Below are 19,261 nucleotides of genomic sequence, written 5' to 3' on the forward strand. Positions count from 1 at the left end.
GATATTTTGATGAGACGTATGCTGTCTCTCCTCTAGTGGTGTTATGTGAACATCGACTACATAATACTTCACCATGCTTTGGGCCTAGGGGGAGGCATTGGGAAGTAATAAGTAGATGATGGGTTGCTAGAGTGAAAGAAGCTTAAACTCTAGTGTATGTGTTGCTTCGTAAGGGGCTGATTTGGATCCATATGTTTCATGCTATGGTTAGTTTTATCTGAATTCTTCTTTCATAGTTGTGGATGCTTGCGAGAGGGGTTAATCATAAGTGGGAGGCCTGTCCAAGGAAGGGCATGCTACTTCTTGAGCTTGCGTTCTTTTTTTCCTTGAAGAGGAAAGGGTGATGCAACAAAGTAGAGATAAGTATTTCCCTCAGTAAGATAACCAAGGTCTCAATCCAGTAGGAGACAATGCACAAATCACCAATACCTGCACGAACAATCAAACAACTTGCACTCAACGCGATAAAGGGGTTATCAATCCCTTCACGGTCACTTGCAAAAGTGAGATTTGATAGAGATAGATGAAACTAAACAAACGATAAAGTAAATATTTTTGGGTTTTTTGGTTTATAGATTGGAAAGTAAAAGATTGCAAAATAGTAGATTGGAAACTTATATGAAGGAAAATAGACCCAGGGCCATAGGTTTCACTAGAGGCTTCTCTCAAGATAGCAAATAATACGGTGGGTGAATAAATTACTGTCGAGCAATTGATAGAAAAGCGCAAAGTTATGACGATATCTAAGGCAATGACTATGAAATATTGGCATCATGTCCGTGTCAAGTAGACCGAAACGATTCTGCATCTACTACTATTACTCCACACATCGACCGACTCCTGCCTACATCTAGAGTATTAAGTTCATGTAGAACAGAGTAACGCAGTAAGTAAGATGACATGATGTAGAGGAATAAACTCAAGCAATATGATGTAAACCCCATCTTTTTATCCTCAATGGCAACAATACAATACATGCCTTTCTGCCCCTACTGTCACTGGCAAAGGACACCGCAAGACTGAAACCAAAGCTAAGCACTTCTCCCATTGCAAGAAAAACCAATCTAGTTGGCCAAACCAAACCAATAGTTTGAAGAGAATTACAAAGATATCAAATCATGCATAAAAGAATTCAGAGAAGATTCAAATAATATTCATAGATAAGCTGATCATAAATCCAAAATTCATCGGATCTTGACAAACACACCGCAAAAGAAGATTACATCGGAAAGATCTCCAAGAACATCAAGGAGAACATGGTATTGAGAATCAAAGAGAGAGAAGAAGCCATCTAGCTACTAGCTATGGACCCGTCGGTTTGAGGTAAACTACTCACGCTTCATCGGAAGGGCAATAGAGTTGATGTAGAAGCCCTCCGTGACCGAATCCCCTTCCGGCAGGATGCTGGAAAAGGCCCCAAGATGGGATCTCATGGGAAGAGAAGGTTGCGGTGGTGGAAAAGTGTTTTCATGGATGCTTCTGGTGGTTTGGGAATATATGTGAATATATAGGAGGAAGATCTAGGACAGGGGGTCACCAAGGGGCGAACAAGGTAGGGGCGCGCGCCCTCCACTCTTGTGGCTACCTTGTGGCTCTTCTGACTTGCACTCCAAGTCTCCTAGGTGTCTTCTGTTTCAAGAAAAATCATCGCGAAGGTTTTATTCCGTTTGGACTCCGTTTGGTATTCCTTTTCTATGAAGCTCAAAAACAAGGAAAAAACATGAACTGGCACTGGGCTCTAGGTTAATAGGTTAGTCCCAAAAATAATATAAAATAACATATTAATGCATATAAAGCATCCAAAACAGATAATATAATAGCATGGAACAATAAAAAATTATAGATACGTTGGAGACGTATCAAGCATCCCCAAGCTTAACTCCTGCTTGTCCTCGAGTAGGTAAATGATAAAAACAGAATTTTTGATGTGGAATGCTACCTAACATATTTATCCATGTAATTTTTCTTTATTGTGGCATGAATGTTCATATCCATAAGATTCAAAACAAAAGTTTAATATTGACATAGAAACAATAATACTTCAAGCGTACTAACAAGGCAATTATGTCTTCTCAAAATAACATGGCCGAAGAAAGCTTATCCCTAGAAAATCATATAGTCTAGCCATGCTCCATCTTCATCACACAAAATATTCAAATCATGCACAACCCCGATGACAAGCCAAGCAATTGTTTCATACTTTTGATGTTCTCAAACCTTTTCAATTTTCATGCAATACATGAGCGCGAGCTATGGACGTATCACTATAGGTGGAATAGAATATGGTGGTTGTGGTGAAAACAAAAAGAAGGAGATAGTCTCACATAAACTAGGAGTATCAACGGGCTATGGAGATGCCCATCAATAGATATCAAGTTGAGTGAGTAGGGATTTCCATGCAATGGATGCACTAGAGCGATAAGTTTATGAAAGCTCATGTCACAGCCCTAGAATTCTACTTTGTAATTAGTTGCATCAGTGAGTGGCTTCCATGCATCATGTTTAAATTTCATTTAAAGTTGAAATGGGGATCGATCAAACCCTAGCACCAGAAAGAATTCAAATAGGTTCAATTAAAATCTTTTTCAATGAGCCCAATGCCCTTTGAAAATGTTCATGATTTCTGATAAAGGTGAAAACCTCTGCCAAAAATGATGAGAATATTTCTTGGACATTTATGGATTTTTGAATTAACCCAGTAAGTATTTGAATTGGAGCTAATAAATGCTATAGATAATTTTAGAGCTCTAGTAATTCTGGAACTTGTTGTGGGGCTTTGGAATAATTAGTGCATCCACAATAGCTTTTAGAAGCTACAAAAATAATTTGGTTAGAAAACCAAATTCAGAAACAAACTGCAAAAATAGAAAACAGAAACAAATGAATAAAAGACAGAGGAGAGAAAGACTTACCTGGCGTTTACCTGCAGCAGAGCCGGCCCAGCACTTTTCCTGGCCCAACCCACCACCGTAGCTATCGCCGTTCTGGGAACGGGGGTCCCCAGACTTTCCTGCCTACGGCCCACGGCATGGCTGAGCTAGCAGGTCTGTATGGCCCATCTTCATCGACGAGGTATTCAATACCCTCGTGAGGGGCCAAGCCGCACGAGGTGGACAACACAAGACCTCCTCAGGAGTGGCCTCGCCAGGCAGGCTCACGAGGGGCAAAGAGATCAAGGCAAGGAAAACCTCGCGAGGTCCTCGTGACGTGAGCCATGACGATCGAGACCAAGCGGGCGCCAGCGCATGCAGTGTCCTTGCTTCCTCTTTGGTGCCAAGGGGGCAAGCGCAGGCGCGGAGTACCAAGGCATCAAGCAAAGGTTTCCATATCGGTGCAATGAGACCAAGACCAGCAGGATGGCAAGACGGAGGTCATCATGGAGCCCAAGACGGCATCACCACCAGAGCCTTTTGCAGGCGAAGACTACTTTTGTCAGGATAAGCTATACTAGCTGTCCCCTTTCAAATTGGCCGTTGTTGGCTCCCTTCCCACTCAATATTTGGGAGAGGACCAGGGCCTATATAAGTAGAACTAGCCACTACAGTGGTGGGGACGAGAGAAAAGAGGGGGAACTCATTTAGAGGCATCTCACCCACACAAGTTCGCCAAGCACAAGAACACCTCAACCTCAGGAGGCTGTTCTTCCCCTTGTACTGTTCATCATCAGCCCAAGAGGCAATCCACCACCACCACACTGGAGTAGGGTATTACACCACAATGGTGGCCCGAACCAATATAAATCTTCTGTATTTGTGTTGCAAGTTCGTGGAGTTCATCCGTGAGATCTTAGCGAGCTAGGGCGTGGATCGATAGGGAGAAAACCTTCGCATGCACCCCAGTGTTCGAACCTCGTGGGTTTTGCCGGAACCTGTGATCCGACATTTGGCGCGCCAGGTAGGGGTGCGCCAAAGCTTCCTTCCGTCACTCCGCGTCCCGTTGCTCCACCGTCTCCATGGAAAACGCGTGCCGTGCTCGTGCTGAGCGCCGGGCTGCCCTCGCCGCCCGCGTCGCTCAGTCGGCTCCCATCGGTGGGCCACCTCGTTGTTCCCCATCGCCTGCCGCCAACGCCGCCACCGGGCCGACAAGGAACAAGCAGCAAGCATCCTCGCTGCACCCCTCGCTGCGTAGGGACGGCCACACCGCCACTCCATCGCTGACCCTGACCATTTCTTCTTCCCATGCACGTCACCCTCCCATGGACGCACGGGCCGCGCTCCTCATGGCGCACGAGCTCCTGCGCTACCGACCGGTTGATGACCTCTACATGGACTGGCTCGACCGCATTGCCGAGCTTGTCCGCGCCGCAGGGGGCTCCCCTGCGCCATCCCTCTCTCCGCCTCGCCCTCCGCCAGCTACGGGTGACATAGCTCACGGAGCGCCTCCACCACCTCTACCCCAAGACGGCGCCCTGGCACCAAGGCGCGCGGCTCCACAAGGCGACCCATCGCGTCCCGCGCCCGCGCGTGAAGAAAGAAGTTGTGAAGAAGTCCCTCGACTGCAAGAAAACGCTTCGCCGCTCCTCGTGCCACCGCGCCAGGACCGGCTGCGGCGGCAAGATCGCGCGCCACCTGTAGCGGCAGGGTGCGGACCCCATCAAGACCAAGCTCCACCCCAAGGCGAGCCCCGGTGACCACAGCCGGTTGCCGCGCTTTCACCCCCGAGCTGCGTAGCGTTGCCTGGCCAGGCAAGTTCAAGCCGGACCTGCCTCCTTGCTATGACGGCACCCCAACCCCTGGAGTTCTTGTAGCTCTACGAGCTGAGCATCGAAGTGGACAACATCGACGAGAAAGTCATGGCTCCTGGCTCCTGAACCTGTCACCGGGCTCGATCTCCTCCTGGGACGAGATGCGCAACCACTTCGTCACCAACTTCCAGGGCACTCGCAACCGCCCGCCGGCTGCGGGTGACCTACGCCGCGTCAGGCTGCAACCAGGAGAGACCCTCCAGAAGTACATCCAGCGCTTGAACAATGTCCGCCTCAAGATCCCCAAGGTGACGGACGAGGCCATCATCTCTGCGTTCTCTGATGGCGTCCACGATGTCAAGATGAAGGAAGAGCTCGCTATCCACGAGGAGCTCTGCACGTCCCTGGAGTTGTTCAACCTGGCGACAAAGTGCGCAAGAGCTGAGGAGAGGCGCCTCTCCCTCCTCGAGCTCCCATCCACAGACCCAGAGGAGAAGAAAGCCAAGGCCAAGGACGTGGAGCGCAAGGGAGCAGCCGTGCTCACAGCGGAACCAGACACCAAGCATGGCAGAGACCAACCAGAGTCATCCAAGAGCAGCCATCCGTTCTGCGCCTTCCACAACCTAAATACCGACAACACCAGCGACTGTCAAGAGCTCAAGCCATTCGCGAAGGACGCTTCGGTCGACACCCCGAGTGCGGCGACCGGGGCTACAACTGAGGAGGAGGACATGGTGGTGGACGCTGGGACGACCATGGCCCGCGCCAGGAGTGGCACGACCGACCTCGTGAGGACTGCTGGCAGGATCAGCCTCGCGAGGGCGCCTGGAGGGATCAGCCTCATGAGGATCGTCCTCAAGGCAACGCCGGACTCCCTCTGCTGCCGCCACCACCAAGAAGGAATGACGAACACCATCAAGACGAGGGGGCAGGGGGTGATACGTCTTCAACGAATCTATAATTTTTGATTGTTCCATGCTATATTATATCCTGTTTTGGACATTATTGGGCTTTATTATACACTTTTATATTATTTTTGGGACTAACCTATTAACCGGAGGCCCATCCCAGAATTGCTGTTTTTTTGCCTATTTTAGAGTTTCACAGAAAAAGAATATCAAACGGAGTCCAAACGGAATGAAACCTTCGGGAACATGACTTTCGGAACGAACATGATCTAGAGGACTTGGATCCTACGTCAAGAAAGCAACCAGGAGGGCACGAGGTAGGGGGCGTGCCTACCCCCCCAGGCGCGCCCTCCACCCTTGTGGGGCCCACGTTGCTCCACCGATGTACTTCTTCCTCCTATATATACCTACGTACCCCCAAACTACCAGATACGGAGCCAAAACCCTAATTCCACCGCCGTAACTTTCTGTATCCATGAGATCCCATCTTGGGGCCTTTTCCGGAGCTCCACCAGAGGGGGCATTGATCATGGAGGGCTTCTACATCAACACCATAGCCTCTCCGATGAAGTGTGAGTAGTTTACTTCAGACCTTCAGGTCCATAGTTATTAGCTAGATGGCTTGTTCTCTCTTTTTGGATCTCAATACAAAGTTCTCCCCCTCTCTTGTGGAGATCTATTTGATGTAATCTTATTTTGCGGTGTGTTTGTTGAAACCGATGAATTGTGGGTTTATGATCAAGTTTATGTATGAACAATATTTGAATCTTCTCTGAATTCTTTTATGTATGATTGGTTATCTTTGCAAGTCTCTTCAAATTATCAGTTTGGTTTGGCCTACTAGATTGATCTTTCTTGCAATGGGAGAAGTGCTTAGCTTTGGGTTCAATCTTGCGGTGTCCTTTCCCAGTGACAGTAGGGGCAGCAAGGCACATATTGTATTGTTGCCATCGAGGAGAACAAGATGGGGTTTATTTCATATTGCATGAGTTTATCCCTCTACATCATGTCATCTTTCTTAAAGCGTTACTCTGTTCTTTTGAACTTAATACTCTAGATGCATGTTGGATAGCGGTCGATGTGTGGAGAAATAGTAGTAGATGCAGGCAGAAGTCGGTCTACTTGTCTCGGACGTGATGCCTATATACATGATCATACCTAGATATTCTCATAACTATGCTCAATTCTGTCAATTGCTCAACAGTAATTTGTTTACCCACCATAATACTTATGCTCTCGAGAGAAGCCACTAGTGAAACCTATGGCCCCCGGGTCTATTCTCCATCATATTAATCTTCCGTCAACAAGCTATTTCCTTTTCCGTTTATTTTGCTTTCCTTACTTTGCATCTTTATCATAAAAATACCAAAAATATTATCTTATCATATCTATCAGATCTCACTTTCGTAAGTGACCATGAAGGGATTGACAACCCCTTTATTGCGTTGGTTGCGAGGATTTTATTTGTTTGTGTAGGTGCGAGGGACTCGTGCGTGGCCTCCTACTGGATTGATACCTTGGTTCTCAAAAACTGAGGGAAATACTTAAGCCTCTTTGCTGCATCACCCTTTCCTCTTCAAGGGAAAACAAACGCAGCGCTCAAGAAGTAGGAAGAAGGATTTCTGGCGCCGTTGCCGGGGAGTCTACAAAAAAGTCAACATACCAAGTACCCATCACAAACCCTTATCTCCCACATTACATTATTTGCCATTTGCCTCTCGTTTTCCTCTCCCCCACTTCACCCTTGCCGTTTTATTCGCCCTCTTTTTCGTTCGCCTCTTTCCCGTTTGCTTTGATGTCTTACTTGGCTCGTTTGCTCGTTTGATTGGAATAGTTGTTTATTTATTACTAAGTAGAGAACCTAAGATCTATGGATCCTCATCCGCTTGCTAATCTTTTTAAGAGATCCAATTATAATGAACCAATTGCTAGTGAATTTTGTACACTAGATTATCTTTATGAGGTTTTGCTTGAAATTCGTGAATCTGAAAAGTGTGATGATTACTTTATGGAGTGATTCACGATGAATCTTTGAATAGAAAGCATGATTGCAATAATGATAGTATAAATTCTATTAATGTCAATATGCAAAACCCTAAGCTTGGGGATGCTAGTTTTGCTATATCTAGTACTTGTTGCAATGATCATGATTGGGGTGATTCTTCTTTTGATCTTGGAAATTTATTTAAGCCCCATGATGAATATGAGATTGATAATAGTGTTTGAAATATTATTGAAAGTGGGTTTGGAAGAGTGTCAACTTTAGATCCCACATATTTGGAGAATGTTCAATCTTATGAAATTTTTGATAAAAGTGGGTTTGGAGAGGTCATGACTTTAGTTAATGTTAATCCCACTATTTTGGAAGAGTGTCAACTTTGCATGCATGTGGATCGTTTTGAAAATATTTTATGTGATAGCTAATTTGTTGAATTTGCATATGATCCCACATGCAATTATTATGAGAGAGGAAAATATGGTGGTAGAAATTTTCATGTTACTAAATTACCTCTCGTTATGTTGAGATTGCTATTGTTTCTTTCCGCTTCCTTGCATATGCTAGTTTTTGCTCTCCTTGATAATTTCTTTTCCTATAAGATGCCTATGCATAGTAAGTATGTTAGACTTAGATGTGTTTGTCACGTGTTTTATGATGCTCTCTTTGTGATTCAATTCTTGTCTTTCATGTGAGCATCATTAAAATTATCAATGCCTAGCTATAGGGCTTTAAAGAAAAGCGTTTGTTGGGAGACAACCCAATATTTTTCCTTGCTATTATTCAATAAATAATTTATCTAGCCTCCGTTTTGTTTGTGTTTAATTAGTGTTTGTACCAAGTAGAACCGTTGGGAAGACTTGGGGAAAGTCTTTTTAATCTTGCTGTAGAAAAACAGAAACTTTAGCGCTCACGGGAATTGCTGCCATTTTTATTTGGAAAGTGCTATTTAGTTAATTCACTTTGCAGATGATTAATATATAAATTCCTCACGTCCAGCAATTTATTTTAGAATTTTTGGGGTTCCAGAACTTGCGTTAGATACATATTACTACAGACTGTTCTGTTTTTGACAGATTCTGTTTTTCGTGTATTGTTTGCTTATTTTGATGAATCTATGGCTAGTAAAATAGTTTATAAACCATAGAGAAGTTGGAATACAGTAGGTTTAACACCAATATAAATAAAGAATGAGTTCATTACAGTACCTTGAAGTTGTGTTTTGTTTTCTTTCGCTAACGGAGCTCACGAGATTTTCTAATTTATGTTTTGTGTTGTGAAGTTTTAAAGTTTTGGGTGAAAGATTTGATGGATTATGGAACAAGGAGTGGCAAGAGCCTAAGCTTGGGGATTCCCATGGCAACCCAAGATAATATAAGGACACCTAAAAGCCCAAGCTTGGGGATGCCCTGGAAGGCATCCCCTCTTTCGTCTACTTCCATTGGTAACTTTACTTGGAGCTATATTTTTATTCACCACATGATATGTGTTTTGCTTGGAGCGTCTTGCATTATTTGAGTATTTATTTGTTATTTTTCCACAAGCATCCTTGCTGTAAACACCTTTTGAGAGAGACACACATGATTCGGAAATTGTTAGAATACTCTATGTGCTTCACTTATATCTTTTGAGTTATATAGTTTTTGCTCTAGTGCTTCACTTATATCTTTTAGGGCACGGTGGTGGATTTATTTTATAGAAACTATTGTTCTCTCATGCTTCACTTAGATTATTTTGAGAGTCCTACAAAACAGCATGGTAATTCGATTTAATTATGTTAGGCATTCAAGATTAATAATTTTTTTCTTATGAGTGTGTTGAATACTATGAGAAGTTTGATACTTGATAATTGTTTTGAGATATGGAGATGGTGATATTAGAGTCATGCTAGTTGAGTAGTTGTGAATTTGAGAAATACTTGTGTTGAAGTTTGTGATTCCCGTAGCATGCACGTATGGTGAACCGTTATGTGAAGAAGTCAGAGCATGATTTATTTATTGATTGTCTTCCTTATGAGTGGCGGTCGGGGACGAGCGATGGTCTTTTCCCCCAATCTATCCCCCTAGGAGCATGCGCGTAATATTTTATTTCGATAAATAATAGATTTTTGCAATAAGTATGTGAGTTCTTTATGACTAATGTTGAGTCCATGGATTAGACGCACTCTCACCCTTCCACCATTGCTAGCCTCTCTAATACCGCACACTTTTCGCCGGTACCATACACCCCACCATATACCTTCCTCAAAACAGCCACCATACCTACCTATCATGGCATTTCCATAGCCATTTCGAGATATATTTCCATGCAACTTTCCACCTTTCCGTTATTATGACACGCTTCATCATTGTCATATTGCTTGCATGATCATGTAGTTGACATTGTATTTGTGGCAAAGCCACCGTTCATAATTCTTTCATACATGTCACTCTTGATTCATTGCATATCCCGGTACACCGCCGGAGGCATTCACATAGAGTCATATTTTGTTCTAAGTATCGAGTTGTAATTGTTGAGTTGTAAGTAAACAAAAGTGTGATGATCATCATTTTTAGAGAATTGTCCCAAGTGAGGAAAGGATGATGGAGACTATGATTCACCCACAAGTCGGGATGGGACTCTGGACTAAAAAAAGAGGCCATAAAAAAGAAGAGAAAAGGCCCAAATAAAAAAATGAGAGAAAAAGAGAGAAGGGACAATGCTACTATCCTTTTACCACACTTGTGCTTCACTGTAGTGATACGTCTCCAACGTATCTATAATTTTTGATTGCTCCATGCTATATTATCTACTGTTTTGGGCAATATTGGGCTTTATTATCCACTTTTATATTATTTTTGGGACTAACCTATTAACCGGAGGCCCAGCCCATATTTGTTGTTTTATGCCTATTTCAGTGTTTTGAAGAAAAGGAATATCAGACGGAGTCGAAACGGAACGAAATCAACTAGAGAAGTTATTTTTGGAACTAAAGCCACCCGATGGACTTGGACCCCACATCAAGGAAGGAACGAGGAAGCCACAAGGGTGGGGGCGCGCCCACCCCCCTAGGGCGCGCCCCTTGCCTCGTGGGGCCCTCGTGGCTCCCCTGACGTACTTCTTCCGCCTATATAACTCCACGTACCCTAAAACTTCCAGAACAATATATCGGGAGTTCCGCCACCAGAAGCCTTTGTAGCCACCAAAAACCAATCTAGACCCATTCCGGCACCCTGCTGGAGGGGGGAATCCTTCTTCGGTGGCCATCTTCATCATTCCGGTGCTCTCCATGACGAGGAGGGAGTAGTTCTCCCTCAGGGCTGAGGGTATGTACCAGTAGCTATGTGTTTGATCTCTCTCTCTTTCTCGTGTTCTTGATTTGGCACGATCTTGATGTATCGCGAGCTTTGCTATTATAGTTGGATCTTATGTTTCTCCTCCCCCTCTTCTCTCTTGTAATGAATCGAGTTTCCCCTTTGAAGTAATCTTATCGGATTGAGTCTTTAAAGATTTGAGAACACTTGATGTATGTCTTGCCATGGATATCTGTGGTGACAATGGGATATCACGTGATTCACTTGATGTATGTTTTGGTGATCAACTTGCGGGTTCCGCCCATGAACCTATGCATAGGGGTTGGCACACGTTTTCGTCGTGATTGTTCGGTAGAACTTTGGGGCACTCTTTGAGGTCCTTTGTGTTGGTTGAATAGATGAATCTGAGATTGTGTGATGCATATCGTATAATCATACCCACGGATACTTGAGGTGACATTGGAGTATCTAGGTGACATTAGGGTTTTGATTGATTTGTGTCTTAAGGTGTTATTCTAGTACGAACTCTAGGGCTTTTTGTGACACTTATAGGAATAGCCCAACGGATTGATTGGAAAGAATAACTTTGAGGTGGTTTCGTACCCTACCATAACCTCTTCGTTCGTTCTCCGCTATTAGTGACTTTGGAGTGACTCTTTGTTGCATGTTGAGGGATAGTTTTATGATCCAAATATGTTAGTATTGTTGAGAGGACTTACACTAGCAAAAGTATGAACCCTAGGCCTTGTTTCAACGCATTTCAATACCGTTTGTGCTCACTTTTATCGCTTGCTACCTTGCTGTTTTTATAATTTCAGATTACAAATACCTTTATCTACTATCCATATACCACTTGTTTCACCATCTCTTCGCCGAACTAGTGCACCTATACAATTTACCGTTGTATTGGGTGTGTTGGGGACACAAGAGACTCTTTGTTATTTGGTTGCAGGGTTGCTTGAGAGAGACCATCTTCATCCTACGCCTCCTACGGATTGATAAACCTTAGGTCATTCACTTGAGGGAAATTTGCTACTCTCCTACAATCCTCTGCACTTGGAGGCCCAACAACGTCTACAAAAAGAAGGTTGTGTAGTAGACATCAAGCTCTTTTCTGGCACCATTGCCGAGGAGGTTAGAGCTTGAAGGTATATCTTTAGATCTTGCAATCGAGTCTTTTATTTTCTTGTTTTATCACTAGTTTAGTCTATAAAAGAAAATTACAAAAAAATGGAATTGAGTTTGTCTCATACGCTTCACCTCTTTAATATCTTTCGTGAGTATGATGGAAATGATAATTGTGCTCAAGTGCTAGAAGAAGAAATCTATAAAATGTTTGGCACTAAATATTCGAATGATGAGCATAATTGCAATGTTGTTAGTATGAATTCCCTGAATATCCATGATGCTAATGATATGCAAAGCCACAAGCTTGGGGAAGCTATGTTTGATGAAGATGATATTTTTTGTACCGCAAGTTTTGATGAGCAAACTTATTATGATGAAAGCATGCCTCCTATCTATGATGATTATTGTGATGACAAGTATGCTTTAAAGAATAATGATAACCATGAAACTTGTCATCTTGATCTTAATTTTCAATCACATGATAGTTATTTTGTTGAGTTTGCTCCCACTATTATCCATGAGAAGAATTTTGCTTATGTGGAGAGTAATAAAATTTCTATGCTTGTAGATCATGAAAAGAATGCTTTAGGTGCTGGTTATATTGTTGAATTCATTCATGATGCTACTGAAAATTATTATGAGGGAGGAATATATGCTTGTAGGAGTTGCAATAATATCAAGTTTCCTCTCTATGTGCTTAAAGTTTTGATGTTATGCTTGTTTTGCCCTCCTATGCTGGTTGATTATTGTTCCCACAAGTTGTTTGCTCACAAAATCCCTATGAATAGGAAGTATGTTAGACTTAAATGTGCTAGTCATATTCTTCATGATGCTGTCCTTATGTTTCAATTCTTATCCTTTATGTGAGCATCATTGTCATTATCATGCCTAGCTAGGGGCGTTAAACGATAGCGCTTGTTGCGAGGCAACCCAATTTTATTTTAGTTCCTTGATTTTTGTTCCTGTTTAATAATAAATAATCCATCTAGACTATGTTTATATGTGGTTTGATGTGTTTAATTAGTGTTTGTGCCAAGTAGAACCGTTGGGAAGACTTGGGGAAAGTCTTTGCGATCATGCTGTAAAAAACAGAAACTTTAGCGCTCACGAGAACTACTGCCATTTTTATTTGGAGAGTTTTATTTAGTTAATTATTTTTGCAGATGATTAATAGATAAATTCCTTAGGTCCATCAATTTATTTGAGAATTTTATGAGTTTCAGAAGTATACGTTTGATCCAGATTACTACAGACTGTTCTGTTTTTGACAGATTCTGTTATTCGTGTGTTGTTTGCTTATTTTGATGAATCTATGTCTAGTAAAATAGTTTATAAACCATATAGAAGTTGGAATACAGTAGGTTTAACACCAATATAAATAAATAATGAGTTCATTACAGTACCTTGAAGTGGTGATTTATTTTCTTATACTAACGGAGCTTACGAGTTTTCTGTTAAGTTTTGTGTTGTGAAGTTTTCAAGTTTTGGGTAAGGATTCGATGGACTATGGAATAAGGAGTGGCAAGATCCTAATATTGGGGATGCCCAAGGCACCCCAAGGTAATATTCAAGGATAGCCAAGAGCCTAAGCTTGGGGATGCCCCGGAAGGCATCCCCTCTTTCGTCTTCGTTCATCGGTAACTTTACTTGGAGCTATATTTTTATTCGCCACATGATATGTGTTTTGCTTGGCGCGTCAATTTATTTTGTTAGGATTTGGTTGCTGTCATTTATAACAATGTTTTGCATCTTTTATTTCAATAAAAGTGGCATTGATAGCCTTTACTATGCCTATGTTACAAGTATACATGTTGCTGTTTGAAAACAGAAAGTTTACCGCTGTTGCAATAATTCCCTAGAAAAGTCAGAATGTGATAAAATGTTGAAACCTTTTGAATATTAATATCTGATAAATTTACTACAGTGGGAATTTTCTTTCATAATTTTTGGAGCTAGGTAAGTATGGATGTTGCTCAATTCTTTACAGACTATCCTGTTTAGGCAGATTGCTGTTATGTTTGCATTGTTTGCATATGTTTGCTTCTTTAATGATTATATTTGAGGATAGGACTATTAAATATGCAGAGGCATTTAGTATGCAATTTTGAATAATAATTTTAGTTATTTGCTATAGTAGAGTATGATAAGGTTTTGGCAATGGTTTATACTAACTTATCTCACGAGTCCTTGTTGAGTTTTGTGTGGATGAAGCTTTTGAGATTTAGGGAGACCGTGATATGAGAGGAATTATGGAGACAAAAAAGCTCAAGCTTGGGGATGACCAAGGCACCCCAAGATAATATTTCAAGAAGTCTCAAGCATCTAAGCTTGAGGATGCCCCGGTTGGCATCCAACCTTTCTTCTTCAACAATTATCGGTTAGTATCGGTTGATCCTAAATTTTTGCTTCTTCACATGATGTTTGCCATTCTTAGAATGTCATTTTATTTTGTTTTGCTTTCTGTTTGAATAAAATACCAAGATCTGAAATTATTAAATGTTAGAGAGTCTTCACATAGTTGCATAATTATTCGACTACTCATTGATCTTCACTTATATCTTTCGGGGTAGTTTGTCATTTGCTCTAGTGCTTCACTTATATCTTTTAGAGCATGGCCGTAGTTTTATTTTGAGGACATAGATGAAATCTCATGATTCACTTAGATTATTTTGAGAGTCTTAATAGCATGGTAATTTGCTTAAAATCCTAATATGCTAGGTATTCGAGAATAATAAAATTCTCTTATGAGTGTGTTGAATACTAAGAGAAGTTTGATACTTGATGATTGTTTTGAGATATGAGGATGGTAATATTAGAGTCATGCTAGTTGAGTAGTTGTGAATTTGAGAAACTTGTGTTGAAGTTTGTGATTCCCGTAGCATGCACGTATGGTGAACCGTTATGTGATGAAGTCGGAGCATGATTTATTTATTGATTGCCTTCCTTATGAGTGGCGGCCAGGGACGAGCGATGGTATTTTCCTACCAATCTATCCCCCTAGGAGCATGCGCGTAGTACTTTGTTTCGATAACTAATAGTTTTTTGCAATAAGTATGTGAGTTCTTTATGACTAATGTTGAGTCCATGGATTATACGCACTCTCACCCTTCCACCATTGCTAGCCTCTCTAGTACCGCACAACTTTCGCTGGTACCATAAACCCACCATATACCTTCCTCAAAACAGCCACCATACCTACCTATTATGGCATTTCCATAGCCATTCCGAGATATATTGCCATGCAACTTTCCACCATTCCATTTATTATGACACGCTTCATCAATGTCATATTGCTTTGCATGATCATGTAGTTGACATCGTATTTGTGGCAAAGCCACCGTTCATAATTCTTTCATACATGTCACTCATGCACCATTGCACATCCCGGCACACCGCCGGAGGCATTCATATAGAGTCATATCTTGTTCTAAGTATCGAGTTGTATCATCGAGTTGTAAATAAGTAGAAGTGTGATGATCATCATTCAATAGAGCATTGTCCCAAAAAAAATTTAAAAAAAGAAAGAAAGGCCATAAAAAAGAAAAGCCAAATAAAAAAATAAAGGCCAAATAAAAAAGGGGAAGGCCAAATAAAAAATAAATAAATAAAAGGGGCAATGCTACTATCCTTTTACCACACCTGTGCTTCAAAGTAGCACCATGATCTTCATGATAGAGAGTCTCCTATGTTGTCACTTTCATATACTAGTGGGAATCTTTCATTATAGAACTTGGCTTGTATATTCCAATGATGGGCTTCCTCAAAATGCCCTAGGTCTTCGTGAGCAAGCAAGTTGGATGCACACCAACATAGTTTCTTTTGAGCTTTCATACACTTATAGCTCTAGTGCATCCGTTGCATGGCAATCCCTACTCACTCACATTGATATCTATTGATGGGCATCTCCATAGCCCGTTGATACGCCTAGTTGATGTGAGACTATCTTCTCCTTTTTGTCTTCTCCACAACCACCATTCTATTCCACCTATAGTGCTATATCCATGGCTCACGCTCATATATTGCGTGAAGATTGAAAAAGTTTGAGAACATCAAAAGTATGAAACAATTGCTTGGCTTTTCATCGGGGTTGTGCATGATTTAAATATTTTCTGTGGTGAAGATAGAGCATAGCCAGACTATATGATTTTGTAGGGACAGCTTTCTTTGGCCATGTTATTTTGAGAAGACATGATTGCTTAGTTAGTATGCTTGAAGTATTATTATTTTTATGTCAATATGAACTTTTGCCTTGAATCTTTTGGATCTGAATATTCATATCACAAGTAAGAAGAATTACAATGAAATTATGCCAACTAGCATTCCACATCAAAAATTATCTTTTTTATCATTTACCTACTCGAGGACGAGCAGGAATTAAGCTTGGGGATGCTTGATACGTCTCCAACGTATCTATAATTTTGATTGCTCCATGCTATATTATCTACTGTTTTGGGCAATATTGGGCTTTATTATCCACTTTTATATTATTTTTGGGACTAACCTATTAACCGGAGGCCCAGCCCAGATTTGCTGTTTTATGCCTATTTCAGTGTTTTGAAGAAAAGGAATATCAGACGGAGTCGAAACGGAACGAAATCAACTAGAGAAGTTATTTTTGGAACGAAAGCCACCCGATGGACTTGGACCCCACGTCAAGGAAGGAACAAGGAATCCACGAGGGTGGGGGGCGCGCCCACCCCCCTAGGGCGTGCCCCCTGCCTTGTGGGGCCCTCATGGCTCCCCTGACGTACTTCTTCCGCCTATATAACTCAACGTAACCTAAAACTTCCAGAACAATAGATCGGGAGTTCCGCCGCCAGAAGCCTTCGTAGCCACCGAAAACCAATCTAGACCCATTCCGGCACCCTGCCGGAGGGGGGAATCCTTCTCCGGTGGCCATCTTCATCATCCCGATGCTCTCCATGACGAGGAGGGAGTAGTTCTCCCTCGGGGCTGAGGGTATGTACCAGTAGCTATGTGTTTCATCTCTCTCTCTCTCTCCCTCTCTCTCTCATGTTCTTGATTTGGCATGATCTTGATGTATCGCGAGCTTTGCTATTATAGTTGGATCTTATGTTTCTCCTCCCCCTCTTCTCTCTTGTAATGAATCGAGTTTCCCCTTTGAAGTAATCTTATCGGATTGAGTCTTTAAAGATTTGAGAACACTTGATGTATGTCTTGCCGTGGATATCTGTGGTGACAATGGGATATCACGTGATTCACTTGATGTATGTTTCGGTGATCAACTTGCGGGTTCCGCCCATGAACCTATGCATAGGGGTTGGCACACGTTTTCGTCGTGATTCTCCGATAGAACTTTGGGGCACTCTTTGAGGTCCTTTGTGTCGATTGAATAGATGAATCTGAGATTGTGTGATGCATATCGTATAATCATACCCACGGATACTTGAGGTGACATTGGAGTATCTAGGTGACATTAGGGTTTTGATTGATTTGTGTCTTAAGGTGTTATTCTAGTACGAACTCTAGGGCTGTTTGTGACACTTATAGGAATAGCCCAATGGATTGATTGGAAAGAATAACTTTGAGGTGGTTTCGTACCCTACCATAATCTCTTCGTTCGTTCTCTGCTATTAGTGACTTTGGAGTGACTCTTTGTTGCATTTTGAGGGATAGTTTTATGACCCAATTATGTTAGTATTGTTGAGAGGACTTACACTAGCGAAAGTATGAACCCTAGGCCTTGTTTCAACGCATTGCAACACTGTTTACGCTCACTTTTATCGCTTGCTACCTCGCTGTTTTTATAATTTCAGATTACAAATACCTTCATCTACTATCCATCTACCACTTGTTTCACCATCTCTTCGCCGAACTAGTGCACCTATACAATTTACCGTTGTATTGGGTGTGTTGGGGACACAAGAGACTCTTTGTTATTTGGTTGCAGGGTTGCTTGAGAGAGACCATCTTCATCCTATGCCTCCTACGGATTGATAAACCTTAGGTCATCCACTTGAGGGAAATTTTCTACTATCCTACAAACCTCTGCACTTGGAGGCCCAAAACGTCTACAAGAAGAAGGTTGTGTAGTAGACATCAAGTAGCATCATGATCTTCATGATAGAGAGTCTCCTATGTTATCACTTTCATATACTAGTGGGAATTTTTCATTATAGAACTTGGTTTGTATATTCCAATGACGGGCTTCCTCAAAATGCCCTAGGTCTTCGTGAGCAAGCGAGTTGGATGCACACCACTTAGTTCTTTTGTTGAGCTTTCATATACTTATATCTCTAGTGCATCCGTTGCATGGCAATCACTACTCACTCACATTGATATCTATCAATGGGCATCTCCATAGCCCCTTGATACGCCTAGTTGATGTGAGACTATCTTCTCCCTTTTTGTCTTCTCCACAACCACCATTCTATTCCACATATAGTGCTATGTCCATGGCTCACACTCATGTATTGCGTGAAGATTGAAAAAGTTAGAGAACACCAAAAGTATGGAACAATTGCTTGGCTTGTCATCGGGGTTGTGCGTGATTTAAATACTTTGTGTGGTGAAGATGGAGCATAGCGAGACTATATGATTTTGTAGGGATAACTCTCTCTGGCCATGTTATTTTGAGGAGACATAATTGCTTAGTTAGTATGCTTGAAGTATTATTATTTCTATGTCAATATTGAACTTTTGTCTTGAATCATTCAGATCTGAATATTCATACCACAATTAAGAGAAATACATTGAAATTATGCCAAGTAGAATTCCACATCAAAAATTCTATTTTTATCATTTACCTACTCGAGGACGAGCAGGAATTAAGCTCGGGGATGCTTGATACATCTTCAATGTATCTATAAATTTTTATTGTTCCATGCTATATTATATCCCTTTTTGGACATTATTGGGCTTTATTATACACTTTTATATTATTTTTGGGACTAACCTATTAACCGGAGGCCCAACCCAGAATTGATGTTTTTGCCTATTTTAGGGTTTCACAGAAAAAGAATATCAAACGGATTCCAAATGGAATGAAACCTTCGGGAACGTGATTGTCGGAACGAACATGATCCAGAGGACTTGGACCCTACATCAAGAAAGCAACCAGGAGGGCACGAGGTAGGGGGGGGGGGGCGCCTACCCCCCAGGCTCGCCCTCCACCCTCGTGGGGCCCACGTTGCTCCACCGACATACTTCTTCCTCCCATATATACCTACGTACCCCAAACTACCAGATATGGAACCAAAACCCTAATTCGACCGCCGTAACTTTTTGTATC

The sequence above is a fragment of the Triticum aestivum genome, chromosome 2A (genome assembly GCF_018294505.1).
Source record: "Triticum aestivum cultivar Chinese Spring chromosome 2A, IWGSC CS RefSeq v2.1, whole genome shotgun sequence".
NCBI classification, from domain to species: Eukaryota; Viridiplantae; Streptophyta; class Magnoliopsida; order Poales; family Poaceae; genus Triticum; species Triticum aestivum.